Source organism: Vicugna pacos, chromosome X, assembly GCF_048564905.1.
Source record: "Vicugna pacos chromosome X, VicPac4, whole genome shotgun sequence".
Lineage (NCBI taxonomy): Eukaryota > Metazoa > Chordata > Mammalia > Artiodactyla > Camelidae > Vicugna > Vicugna pacos.
The window spans coordinates 68,210,627-68,224,918 of record NC_133023.1 but is presented as its reverse complement, the minus strand read 5'-3'; the positions used below and the strand labels follow the sequence as shown (position 1 = coordinate 68,224,918).

Sequence of the window (14,292 nt, the reverse complement as noted above, 5' to 3'; positions counted from 1 at the left end):
TTCCGAGTGGCACAATATGTGATATGACCAGCTGATCCCATGGTTGTGTGCCCTTTACCTCACATTCTTTGCTGTATTGTCTACCTCAGATATCATTCTATGTGGGATCCCATGCCAGAGGATGAAACACACTGTAAGCCCTCAAATAGTGGTGCTGCCTGAGACCCTGTGGGAAGGAAAACAAACCCATACCTAAAACATGTACTGATTTCAGTCAATATTAATTGCTGTTCCTTGCAGAGTGCAAGATGTTCATTGTAAGCAATTGGCCATAAAGTGGCTGATTGGACTCCTTGACAGATAATAATGTATGCAGGCTCATTATTAATCTCTATTGCAGAAAAGTAGGACTTTATATAGGTCAGTTTTGGTAAGTGGTAGCCCATACTCATGTCTATCCCCTTTCCCTGACAGTATGGCTACCTTGTTTGTATGTCCATTGTACTGGCAATGGAGTTGATAAGGATAGGGGCTAGTTCACATCGTTTGGCTGAATCATTCTGCCTACTTTGTTGTTTAATGCCTTTTTCATTGAAGGTGCTCTGTGGTAGGTGTTAATGTGTAATACAAAAATCATTATACTTGTACCAATTCTCATAGAAACATACACATGCCTCTTTCCCAGCATTCCTTGTTCCTGAATTTCTACTCTTGCCCCTTCCAGGCCATTGACCAATGGTATACACTCTACAAAGCTGTGTGTGTGTGTGTATATACACACACATCCTTTTTTAAAATATAAAATGCTTTACAAATTTGCATGTCATCCTTGCATAAGGACCATGCTAACCTTCTCTGTATCCTTCCAGTTTTAGTATGTGTGCTGCCGAAGCGAGCACTACACACACATTCTTAACGAGGGCCATTTTCTCTCCACACAAAGTGATACAAAGCTAGTTTCTCTTCACCAGTGTCTTTCAGGGCTACCCTGATTGGGATTATAGTGCACTGGCTATTCATTTTCCACTCATGCCCACAAACCAAGCTGACCCATTGGTGAAGGAAACTTGACACTTTCCTCTTTGGTTAGATGGTCATAAGGAAAACTCATATATGATCATAGATATAAAGTCAGGAAAAGTGACTGGTGCAACAATGGTGAATGGCATGTGAGTCTATGCCACCTGCTGTTACAGCTTATTTGTTATCTTGACCATACTTATGCTGGATCCCTGATCTACCATTTCCATTTGCTTCTGGGCCTGCCTAACACCATGAGTGGGTCTGATGTGACTCAGATCATGACAGAAAGTTCTGGCTGCATGGTGCTCCAGGGACAAGGACCCTGTTTGTAAACACAGCACACCAAGAACTATTTCTTAGAAATGAATTTTGTTGAGATATAATTTATATACAATAAACTACACACATTATTGGTATACAGTTTGATGAGTTTTGACAAATGCATACACTCATTTATCACACCCCCCAAATCAAGCTATAAACATTTCTAGCACCTTAAAATTTATTTGTGTCCATTCCCAGTCAATTCCCACCTTCCCTTCTAGTTCAGGGAATCACTGATTTGCTTTCTGCCACTATCATTTAGATTTGTCTTCTATTGAGTTTCATATAAGTGTCTTTTGACTTTTTTTATTCAGCATTGTATTTTTAAAATAAATACATATTGTTGCATGTATCAGTAGCTCTTTCATTTTTATTGCTAAGTGATAGTCTTTTATACAGTTATACCATCTGTGTGGTTAAGAATTAACCTTATCCAAAGAGAGGTCTGGCTTTTGCCCTCGGTTACTGGAATGTGACCTCTAAGTTTGTGAAATGGCATGCCTGACAGAAATGCATTTGTTTGCTTTAGGGCCACTGGAGAGTCTAATGAATTACAATTCATGAGGGGGGCTTTGGGCCACACTGTACTGAGTCTACCTCCATAGGGACTGGAGACTAATGTTCAGCCACATAGGCAGTATGCTCTTTAGCCTCAATAAACTCTGGGCATCAAAGTTCAGTTAACCTTCCCTAGTTGGCAATATTCAACACACATCTTTATACATCAGTGTTGGGACTGTAATGCTGCCCATGACTCCAAGTGGAAAGGACAACAAAAAGGACTCTGCTCTATGTGCTTCTTCCTTTGGCTGGTTTTAATCTGTATTCTTTCATTGTAATAAAGCATAACAGTGAATAGAATAGCTTTAAGTGAGTTCTACCAGTCCTTCTAGTGAATTATCAACCTGAAGATGGTTTTGAGAATGCCTGTGAACTTGCAGTTGGAGTCAGAAGTGAGAGAAGTCATGTGTAGACTATGTTCCTTCTAACTTCATAGTTGGCTAACACCTGCACCATCATTTGTTATCCATTTGTGCATGGGAGAATATTTATGTTATTTCTAGTTTAAAATGATTATGAATGGAGCTACTATGAATAGTAATATAAAAGATTTGTGTTGACATATATTTCCATTTCTCTTGGGAAAATTCCTGGGAGTGGGATTGCTAGATCAAAATGTGTGTATGTTTAACTTCAGAAGAAAATATTTTCCAAAATCATTGTCCATTTTACATTCTCATCAGTGATGCATGAGAGTTCCAGTTGTACATATCACCAACATTTACTACTATTAGTCTTATTAATCTATTTTAATAGGTGTGTAGTGATATCTTGTCATCTCTAATTTGCATTTTATTGATGATTAATGATGTTAAGCACCTTTTCCTGTCCTTATTGGCCATTTGTATACCTTTTTTCAGAGAAATGTCTGTTAAAAATCTTTACTCAGTTTTAACAAGCAATACATGGTCCTTCATACCTTTTTGAAATGAACTCCTTCCAACTACCCCCTTTCCAAGGCATCTACTGATCAACTTTCTGTCACTATATAGTTTTGCCTTTTGTATGATTTCATATCATGAAAATCATATGTAAGTGAAATCATACAAATAAATAGTTTTGTGTCTGGCTTCTCCCATTTAGCGTGGTGTTTTTGCAATTCAGTTTTATTGTTGCATGTATCAACAATGTAGTCTTATTTTTTATTGCTCAATAATATTCAATTGTATGGAAGTAACAGAGATTTTTTTTAAACCTATTTCTCAGTTGATACACTCATTTAAACAATATACTTAGTGTATTGGTTCCCTAGGGCTGCCATAACAAATTGCTACAAACTACGCAACTTAAAACAACAGAAATTGATTGCTTCACTGTTCTGGAAGCTAGAAGTCTGAAATCAAGGTGTTGGCAAAGTCAAGGGCTTAGCTGAGCTAGAAAGAAACTGAGCTGCCAGATGCTGGAATAGCCAATTAAAAGAATAAGCCAAAATTAAAGTACTGTCAAGACTTTAATCACTTATGTGATAGTATAAACAAAAGGCTAAACTGGAGAAAAACACCAACTTCCTCCATTGCATTTTTTCCCATCAAATTGATACCAGTTGAGAATCAGGTGCATTAGCATCTACATGATGATTGTCTCACTGCTGAAAGAACCTCAAACTAATGGTACCTACAATTTTATGGACCCAAGGGCCAGGTGGAGGGAGAGGAGGGAAAGCTAGTGGTAGAACAGTACTGAGTACAAGTCACAGCAGAGAAATCTGTCTTCAAGTTTCTCCCCTCTTCCCTTGAATAAGAAAGTCTATGCAGGGGAACCTAAGAAAGGCCTCAGCTGATGGCCCCTGATAAAGAAGTCTCTGAATGAAGGCATCTGGGCTAGGAATGCAGCTGTGTGTAAGAGAATAGCTGAACAAAGAAGCCCAAGTTCTTGACTACATCCCCCTTCAGAGACCAAAATATATTAGCTGTGTACCAAGTATGGTGTGGGGAGGGCAACTTTCTCTTGTGAAGCCTGCTAGGTAAAGCCTTTCTACTACTGATCCTTGAACAAATAACATTGGATCGAACTACATGGGTACCTCTATACACAGCTTTTTTTCAACAGTAAATACAATAAGCACTATATCATCTGCAGTTGGTTGAATCCATGGATGTGGAGGAACTACATCTATACAGAGAGCTGACTATAAATTGTACGTGGATTTTCAACTTTGCATATGGTCAGTGTCCCCAACCCTCATGTCATTCAAGAGTCAACTGTAATTTCCTATGGTCAGGCCTGAAAAATCATACAAAAGTATTTAGCCAGGACCTGGACTCCTCAGGCAGGACTGTGTTCTCTCGGAAGTCTGTAGGGGAAGATCCCTTCTTATCCTTAGCTTCTGATGGTTGCTGGCATTCCTTAGCATGTATTGGCTTGTAGATGCATCACTTTAATCTTTGCTTCTGTATTCACGTTGCATTCTTACCTCTGTGTCTCTGTGTTTAAATTCCTCTCTTATAAGGAAACCAGTCACCAGATTAGAGTGTACTCTAATCCAGTCTGGGCTCGTCTTAACTTGATTACATCTGCAAAGGCCCTATTTTCAAATAAGATCACATTAACAGGTTCTAGGTAGAGATGAATTTTGAGGTGACGCTATTAAACCCAGTATGGGGGGAGGGTATGGCTCAGTGGTAGAGTTCATGTTTAGCATGAATGAGGTCCTGGGTTCAATTCTCAGTACCTCCATTAAAAATAAATAAATAAATAAACCTAACTACACCCCCCCCCAAAAAAAAACAAGACAAAACCTCACTATGCTTAGTGACCCCAGTCTGAAATTATTTTTCCTGGGATTGGGGCACTTTTCCTCCTTTGCCTCCCCCTCCCCTGGCTACAGGTTGCACCCCAATTTCCTTTTTCTTTTTTTTTTCATACCAAGTTTTGTGACGATTTTCTTTGTAGTTCCAATATTAAGAGATATTCTACCAAAGTTCGGTAGGTATTTTGTGTGAATTGTTCATATATAGATGTAGTTTTTGTTGTATTCATAGGAGAGGGTGAGCACTGCATACTTTTACTCCACCATCTTGACATTTCCTTGAAATTATTTTTGATTTATTGTCTTTGTCTAGGGGCTAAGGGAAGTTGCAATTCTTTTCATTCACCTTTCCCTACTAATACAGAGTTTTAATCACCTCCAATTCACCCCATTGCCCTAGAGTTATGAGGATGGTCAAACATACTCAACACGGGACAGATGAGATCAATAGCAGTTTTTTAGTCACATATATTCACAGTCCAGAGGAGGAAGACATCACATGCCATGCAGGGCCACACATGGAGGCTGCACTTGGGAACGCAGTGAACAGCCATGGACTATGAGAAAAAGGTGTTGGTGTATCGAGAGGAAGAGGTGTCTCCTGGTTCTTACTGGAGAATATAATTGACTTGTTCAAGTGATTCCATGAGCTGGCAGGGAACTGATACTTGCTTCTCTGGGATAAGCAGAAACTGTACCTGGTCCATTTGATAAGAAACATAGTTTGGCTGGGGGACCCTATCTGCAGGAGCAGAGTGGAGAGGGGAACTTGTGGTTAGGCCATTCCAGGCCCTTCTGATTTCCTCCAGATGTCAAGGCACAGATAATATTGTGATTTCATTTTAGTCATTGTACCAAAATTAGTGCTTAATTTCACAAGCCAAGAAGTCAGTGGGAATGTTATGCCAATTATCAAGTGTATCAATTCCGATTATACATTTGGGGACCAAGGAAATATACTCTAGGTATGTCCATGGGTGGTAGATTTATGGTGACTCAGACTTAGGCCAAGACACTATTTAATACCTGGCCTCTATATGCTCTCACTCTAACAGGGGGACCATGTTGATACTTCAAGTTCTCAGGTATTAATATCAATTCAGACTCTAGATCCAACCATCCTTGATATGTCAGGGTATGACCCTTTCCTCAGTGTTTGGATATTTAAATAAATGATCATCAAAACTCTTGGAAATGGACTGGGGAATTACTATACATATAATTGCTATAGTGTTTCTGGGTCCTTCCTCCTGGGAAGTTAGCCTTTACTTTAGTCAAGGAGTTCTGGGTTAGAAAACCAGCTCATATCCGGAAAAAGGGGAAAGGACTGTGACATTTTATCAGGGATTGGGGAGGCTTTTAACCTCCGGTCATTCAACTTTGTTTACTTTGGACTGTATAATTAAGTAATAAACTTTCCCATCCATCTTGCTCCTAGGGACACTGTTCTATTAAACATCTCCATAGTTATCTGTGGATGAGGACCTCATGGCTGCTAGTTTCAACTTGTTGTTCATTATAATATTTGCATATGTCTTGCTCCTGACAGGGAAGTACCACCACCTGGCATCTATTATTTCAGAATCCTGTCATCTCCTTGTCATCCAGGAAGCTCACTTCTGTAACAACAGTCAACTGTGGCATTTAGAGCTGAAATCCTAAACTTTTTCAGTAAAGGACCAGATGGTAAATATTTTAGTCCTTGAGAGCTATAAGATCTCTGTAGCATCTGTTCAACACTGCCCTCGTAGTGCAGAAGCAGCTATAGAAAACATCTAAATGAATAGAAGTGGTTATATTCAAATAAAATTTTTTTTCTTGTTATGTTTTTAATTGAAATAGAGTCAGTTTACAATGTGTCAATTTCTGATGTACAGTGTAATGTTTCAGTCATACAAGCATATACATAGATTCCTTTTCATATTCTTTTTCATTATAGGTTACTACAAGATATTGAATATAGGTTCCAAACAAACCATGAGACCATGGGCTGAATTTGGCCCATAGGTCCATTTGCTGTACACTGGTATAGGAAATAGTCACTCCTGAGCTTATGAACAATTCTGAAGTTCCACTTGCCAGCTCTTTCCTTATGATTTTTGGTAAACAAAGTGTAATTCAAACCCTTCCACGGAAAATAGCCCCCAGTCAACTGCCCCAGTTGAGTTCTCAACAGTCAACTTCAAAATGGCAGATGATGCCAATATGAGAGGAGACAAGCTATTCCCTCCAAACTATACCAAAGTATCATATCAGTTAGCAAAATAAATGATTATTGTTGTTTTGAACCAATTTGGAAGTTTTTCTTTTTTTTTTTTTCTCAATGATTGATAAACCAGAACTGAAAGTGGAAGTGAAGTGTTACCATAACAAATTCTAAAACATGTGTCATTAGTTTTGAGACCAGATGGTGGGAGGGAACAAGAAAGACCTTTAGGAGACTCTTAGTAAAATTAGGAAAAGCTTCAAGGAGACTGTTGATGAAAGCTTAAAGCATATGATGAAATTATTATTCAATGTTAGTTAAAAGACAACCCCTATTATTTACTGGCAGAAATTTTGGCAGCAATGTTGCTTGTATTTACATGGAAATCTAAACTGTCCCTAATGAATTGGCAAGTTTGGCTAAAAAAAAAAAAGAGTCAGGATATGAGAAGTCTTAACTAATTTTTCTTAGCTGTTTATGATAACTTATAGATAGAAAGAGATAAGGTAAAAAAAAAGAACTATTTCATTTTTAAGTAAAATTTAGAAACAGTATAAATGAGTCAGCTTTAAAAATAAACCATTTCTCATCCCCATTCACTTTAGAAAGCAAAAGATTCTCAAAGTCAGAAGTGACCTCAGGACAAAGATCAAGATACTTTATTATGCCAAAAAAAATTATGATAGGAATGAATTGAAGTGAGGTGGCAGGTCCTTTGTACCAGTCCTTAGGTGCTAGCCTCCTCAGAGTGGGTATAGAGGTTGGGGTGAATCAGCTTCCCTCCACTGAAAGCAATGCCTATGATGGGGCTCAGCTGTGAGCAATTAGCATCCAACACATGTAACACAGATGGGGGGGTGTTCAGTGTCCTTATTCTGGATGGGGGAATCTGCATATCATAAAACAGTATCTACAATACTGGCCCATAAGAACAGGTCATAAGGACATGATTAACATAATTAAATTCTAAGCCACTCAAGAGAAGCAGTGATAAGGACTGACATGTTCCAGAACACTGGCTTTGACACTCCTTAAATAAATACAGAAGAAAACCGTTATCCCTAACTGAGGGCAGTGTCCTGAAGTGGAACTCACTCTGCATAGGTGATAGTTGAGATTTTTTGGTTGATTGATTTATGTCTGACAAGGAGTATTGCTGTCAAGTGTGACAGTGGGTGATATCAAGTATTGTTTCTGGAGCCAAAGACTTTGGGCTGTCTGCAAGTTTAAGTGGTAACAGAAAAATTAACCAGCCAGGAGGGGAAGAAACAACTTATTTGGGATAATGTATCAGACAATTTAAAATGTTTACATTTCAGTATCCTATATATCGCATCTTGGATTGGTTTCCTTTTTTGTGTGTGAGTGAAAATAAATGTCCTAAAGTAATATTATGTTTGTCTAAAATAAAAGTCTAGGAAATCAAGCGAACACTAGAGAAAGGTTTATTATTATTGTTGCTATTGTTATTACAGCAATTATTATAAGGTACTCTTTTTTAAAAGTATATTTGCTTTACAATATCATATTAGTTTCAGGTGTACAGCATAGTGACTCAGCATTTTTGCAGATTATATTCCATTGTAAATTTTTTGCAAGATAATGACTATAATTTCCCGTGCTATACAGTATATTCTTGTCGCTTATCTATTTTACACATAGTAGTTTGTATCTGTTAATCCCATACCCCTAATTTGTCCCTCCACACATCTCTCTCCCCTTTGGTAATCACAAGTTTATTCCTTGTATCTGTTAGTTCGTTTCTGTTTTGCATATAGATTTATTTGTATTATTTTTTAGATTACACATATAAGTGATATCACACAGTATTTGTCTTTCTGTGTCTGACTTATTTCACTAAGCATAACATTTTCTAGGTCTATCCACATTGCTGCAAAAGGCAGAATTTCATTCTTTTTTTATGGCTGAATAATAGTCTATTATTTATATACCACATGTTTTTATCCATTTGTCTATTGATGGACACTTGGTTTGCTTCCATGTCTTGGCTATTGTAAATAGTGCTGCTATGAACATGGGGGTGCATATATCTTTTTGAATTAGTGTTTTCATTTTTCAGGATATACACTCAGAAGTGGGATTACTGGATCATGTGGTAGCTCTATTTTTAGCTTTTTGAGGTGCATACATACTGTTTTCCACAGTGACTGCACCAATTTATATTCCTACGAACAATGTACAAGGGTTTTCTTTTCCCTATATCCCCTCCAACATTTGTTATTTGTAGACTTTTTGATGATACCCATTCTGACAGGTGTGAGGTGATATCTCAGTTTTTTTTTTTAATTTCCATTTCTCTAATAATTAGGAAGGTTGAGCATCTTTTCATGTGCTTGTCAGTCATTTGTGTGTCTTCTTTGAAAAAGTGTCTGTTCAGGTCTTTTGTCCATTTTTTGCCTGGGCAATTTGCTTTTTTTTAAATACTGAGGTGTATTAGCTATTTATATATTTTGGATATTTACCCCTTGCCAGTCACATCATTTGCAAATATTTGCTCCCATTCTGTGGGTTGTCTTTTGTTTCGTTGATAGTTTCCTTTGCTGTGCCATAGGGACTCTTCCAAATACTGTACACACAGAAACTTATTTGATCATGGCAGCAGCCCACTATAACAAGTGAATAGTGGAAAGATAGAATAATTAGTGTCTCAGAATAGCTCAAATAGCCGTAGAAAACAGTGTGAACCAAATGATTCTGGAATGTGAAAATTAATATGTCAGGATAAAACAAAGTAATACAGTAATTCATAATGATTGTAAGAAAAAGATAAAATGTGAAGCATGATGCAAATTTCATACTCTTGTGGGCACTTGTTTTCACAGACAGCACATAAATCATTGTGTGATCTTTGAAAAGCATGAAGATAAATAGAAATATGATGTCTAGCAAGAAAATATAGATAGATGCAGAAATTTCTTTAAACCTTGTATGGATATACCAGAAAAACTTTCGAAGTTCCTGATTGCCTTTCCTTTCTGATCATTTATAACTTAAAGAATTATAATTAGATAACTAACATCACATAAAGCCAAGATAGACACTTTTTTCTCATTCTCTAGTGCAGTTAGTTTCCATTATTTAGGCTTCCTTTGAACTGTCCAAATATTAGAGACTCTTTTAAATGTTTTTATAAATTATTTTATAACAGACTATTTTTTAGCTTCAAAGAAATTTTCTGTACCTACACGAGGATAAAATGGAGAAGCACTACAAAGAATACTCAACTGCTACAATAGACAGTGAAGGAAACTGGCCAAACATATGATTTAAGTAAATCCTAAAAGGGAAAAAATAAAAGAGATATTGCTTTTATTCCATCATTGATTCTTCTTGCTTTTTTCAACATAAAATATTTTCTTATACGAATGGAGTGAACACATACAACATCTAACACGCATACATGTAACTCTTCTCTAAAAGATTTTTGAACCATTTGGCAACAATTATTATGAGAGAAATGACATGAAAGCTGTAAAATTAATGAACCTAATTAGATACATCATAGTATTACAAAGTGAGATTCACTTGTAAATAATGAGTCTACACAAATATAAAAGTATGTTAAAATTACTCCATACATATGCCCACATTGGAGACATAAGTTCTAACGTTTAGTGTGATAATTAAAACATGTTCTTAATAATTCTGACATAACACGGTAATTTCCAAGAAGCTAAATGTCAACTGAAAAGATGATTTTGAAATGGGAACAAATGTAAAATCTCAGAAAGCTTGATGAATTATATTCAATGTAGCACTGTTGAATGATAAGCCAAAAGCTTGTCAGGAATGAATCATTATTCTCAAAATTACATTAGAACTCATAAATCTACCTTTACTCAAAAAAAATTACATTAGAACTCAAAAAATGGGCCATTGAAAAGAAATATTAGAATGTATTTAGATTAGAAATAAAAGTAGCATTCACAAGCTTGAATATTGAAGGTTAATTACCTATTGTTTGTTGTCACAAAATAATGCATCTTATGGTGGAGATTTCCAGAATGGTGGAATAACAAGCTCTGAAAGTCCACTCCTCCATTAAGCATTGAAAACTCTGGCTAAAATTGTCAAAATCAACGTTTACAGAACTCTGTAAATTAGCCAAAAGCTTGCAACAACCTGAGAATTCATGAAAAATGGCTAAATCTTGGAAGGGATAACAAGCTTTGTTGCAATGTAACTTTTCTTATCCTTCTGCCCTTTTTCCTAGTTCTACAGCAGCCTAGAAAACCAGCAGCCTTCCTAGTGCAGTACCTGTGAGAACAACAGGCCAACAGCCAGGTGAGGGGGTAGACCAGATTTCGAGCTCATCAGACAGCCTCATCCTCAAAGAATCGTCAGTATTTAGTTTGTTTGCAAGCTCCCATTCACAGAAATTATTGTATTTAACTTAACCCCGAGCTCATTCATTGGGACAAGCCCTATCTCCAGGGAATTCATCAGAAAATAATTAGTGGTGCTTTAATTTTCAGCTGACTAAGATAGTGATGTCATTTGAAACAAACAAGAGTCTGACCAAAAATTAAAAGAAATAACTGAAGAATGATATGTACACAGGGGACTTTAAATGGCTCTAACATGTTCATGGGCAAGCCAGTGCAGATGCTCAGTAAACATCTGAGAAGGCACTAATCTCTTAACTGTGGATGACTTTGAGTCTTGATGCAACCAGGAAGTGAATGATAAAGTAGAGCTATAAACTACCTGAGCTTTGAAGGTGTGCTCCAACACATATACAGAGACCCCCAGCAAAAAGGTGGAAGATGTATCAGTTCACCACATTTCAGCAGATCTCTGCCCAATCATTAGCTGAACACTAAGCTAACTGAACAGAGATTTCAGTGGCCACGCATAATACAGACTTTATAGAAATGATCCGGGAAAGTCACTATACAGTTGACCCTTGAATGTGAGAATTAGGGGTGCCAACCCTCCATGCAGTCAGAAATCTGAGTATAACTTATGATTGGCCCTCTGAATATGTGTGGTTCTTCCATATCCCCAGTTCCTCTGTTTCTGTGGTTCTGTATCTATGGATTCAACCAACCTTGGGTCATGTAGTACGGTACTATTTACTACTGAAAAAATATCTGTACATAAGTGTACCCAATGCAGTTTAAATCCATGTTGTTCAAGGATCAGCTGAACGAAAAAACAGGAACAACCACAAACCCTAGAGATGAGAAGAATCTGATTTCCAGAGTTGCCACATTTTATTTTATAAAATGCCCAGTTTAAAAAAAAATTACAAGAGACACAGAGAAACAGGGAAGTATGGCTCACACTTACACACAAGACAAAAAAAAAAAAGGTCAAAATGTCAATAGGAACAGATTTCCTTTAGGAAATCTATTTTGTTAAAGTCTTACTAGACAAAGACTTTAAATCTGTTGTCATAAATATGTTCAAATTACTAAAGAAAACCATGTCTAAAGAATTAGAGGAATGAGCACATGAAAATATACTCAACATTATTAGTCATTAGAGAAATACAAATCAAAATAACAATAAATATCATTTCACAACCAGTAGGAGCTCTATAGTAAAAAAAAAGATAATAAGAAATGTTAGTGAGAATATGGAAGGACTGGAACCTTCATACATTGCTGGTGGGAATGTAAGATGTTGCAGCTACTTTAGAAAACAGTTTGATGGTTTGAAAAAATGTTAAACATGGGATTTTCATGTGGCCAGATAATTCTGCTTCTAATCATGTACTCAGAAGAAATAAAAACTTAGTCCACACAAAAACTTGTACATGAATGTTCATAGTAGCATTATTTCTAATAGCCAGCATGTAGAAACAGCCTAAATGTCCGTCAACTGATGAATAGATAAGCAAAATGTGATATATCCATACAGTGGAATATTATTCAGCCATAAAAGGGATGCAAGATAAAGTTAAAACCTTTATGCTAAGTGAAAGAAGTCAGTTTAAAAAGGCATGTAATTTATGTTTCCATTTATATTACATGTTCAGAATAAGCAAATATGTAGAGATAGAAAGTTGATTATATTTTCCAGGGAATGGGGGGAGGAGGGAATGGGGAGTGACTGCTAATGAGTATAAGCTTTCTTTTGGAGTGATGAAGATATTTGGAATTTAGCGGTGACAATTGTTCACCTTTGAATATACTAAAAACTAAAAGTGCCTTGTATACAATAAAAGGGTGAATTTTATGATAAGTGAATTATATTTCAAGAACACTGTTACTGATAATAATAATAATTATAATAATATGACTCATTTAAAAGAATCTGCAATGCTAACTTCAGCTTGATGGATTCATCTATTTCTGGTCTATTTTACTTGGATCTTCTAGTGTTATTTGCATAGTTGAGTGCAAAGGGAATGATAAAGGGAGGAAGAATTGGTAAAAATAGTTGTTGGGAAAACAGCCAAGTGAGAGACCACATCAAATTTAGCAAATAAATAGGGAGAAATGTTAGAATTCTTTTAGATTTTAATGCATGCAAGCCATACAAAATACGCTGATTTTTCTATAGACATTTTGTAAGCAGAGCACAGGTGATCATATAATATCAGGCCTTAAGAATGAAACATTATTCAAATATTTAACAATTTTTATTGATTTCAAAAATTTATTTCTCATTATAGTGGAATAAAAGAGAATGAAGGGGTTTTTAAATCTTTTCAGGGATACATTAGAATCCCCAATGATACTTGTTAATTTCTGAATAGTTTTCACACCTGCCTCAATTTTATTGCCAATTCCAACAATGAAGACAATCAATACAGAAAAAAATACTTAACAGTAAATACGTGACAACAGTTCACTGTTGTGGACCTAGTTGCAATTTCTCTTTAAAAAAATTATTTTGTTATTATTAAAAAAATTTTTTTTCAGGGGTAGGTAATTAGATTTACTTATTTATTTTTAATGAATATACTGGGAATTGAACCCTGTGCATGCTAAGTATGTGCTCTACCACTGAGCTATACCCTCCCCCCAGTAATTGCTCTCTGTGGCTATCTTTCAATATGCTGCATATATATGCAGCTTATTTGATTATTTTAGTTGACAAACACACAGGAATAATTAACGTGTGAGATGACTGGGAAGATTTAGATAGGATGGTTTGTTTTCCTTTATTCTCTGTGTGAAGTTCTTATTAAAAAAATAAAATAAAAATTTAAGAGGCATTGTGATGTGGTAGAAAAGAATAGCCTTTGGTATCAGATAGTCCTGAGTTCACAACTTAAGTTTGCTATTCATAAGTTAACATGATTTGGGATAAATGATTAATCTTTCTGAGATTTAGTTTCTGCATCTGTAAAATTTAGAGATTAATACATCATAATAATACTGTGGTAATCAAGATTTATGAAGTATTCACTCTGTTCCTGGTTTGCTTTGAGTTCTTTACATACATATCCAGTTTGATATTCCAAATATTTAACAGTAGGGGATCGGCAAAAATTAATCAAGGTTGAGGCTGGCTA

General features: G+C 36.1%; 1 non-coding gene across 1 annotated transcript; it reads right to left on the bottom strand.

The window, feature by feature from the left end:
* Positions 1 to 732: 732 nt before the first annotated feature.
* Positions 733 to 839, bottom strand: LOC116277417 (U6 spliceosomal RNA). Its single transcript, XR_004186883.1, has one exon. It is a non-coding gene; the product is annotated as a U6 spliceosomal RNA (small nuclear RNA).
* Between the last annotated feature and the right edge of the window lie 13,453 nt (positions 840 to 14,292).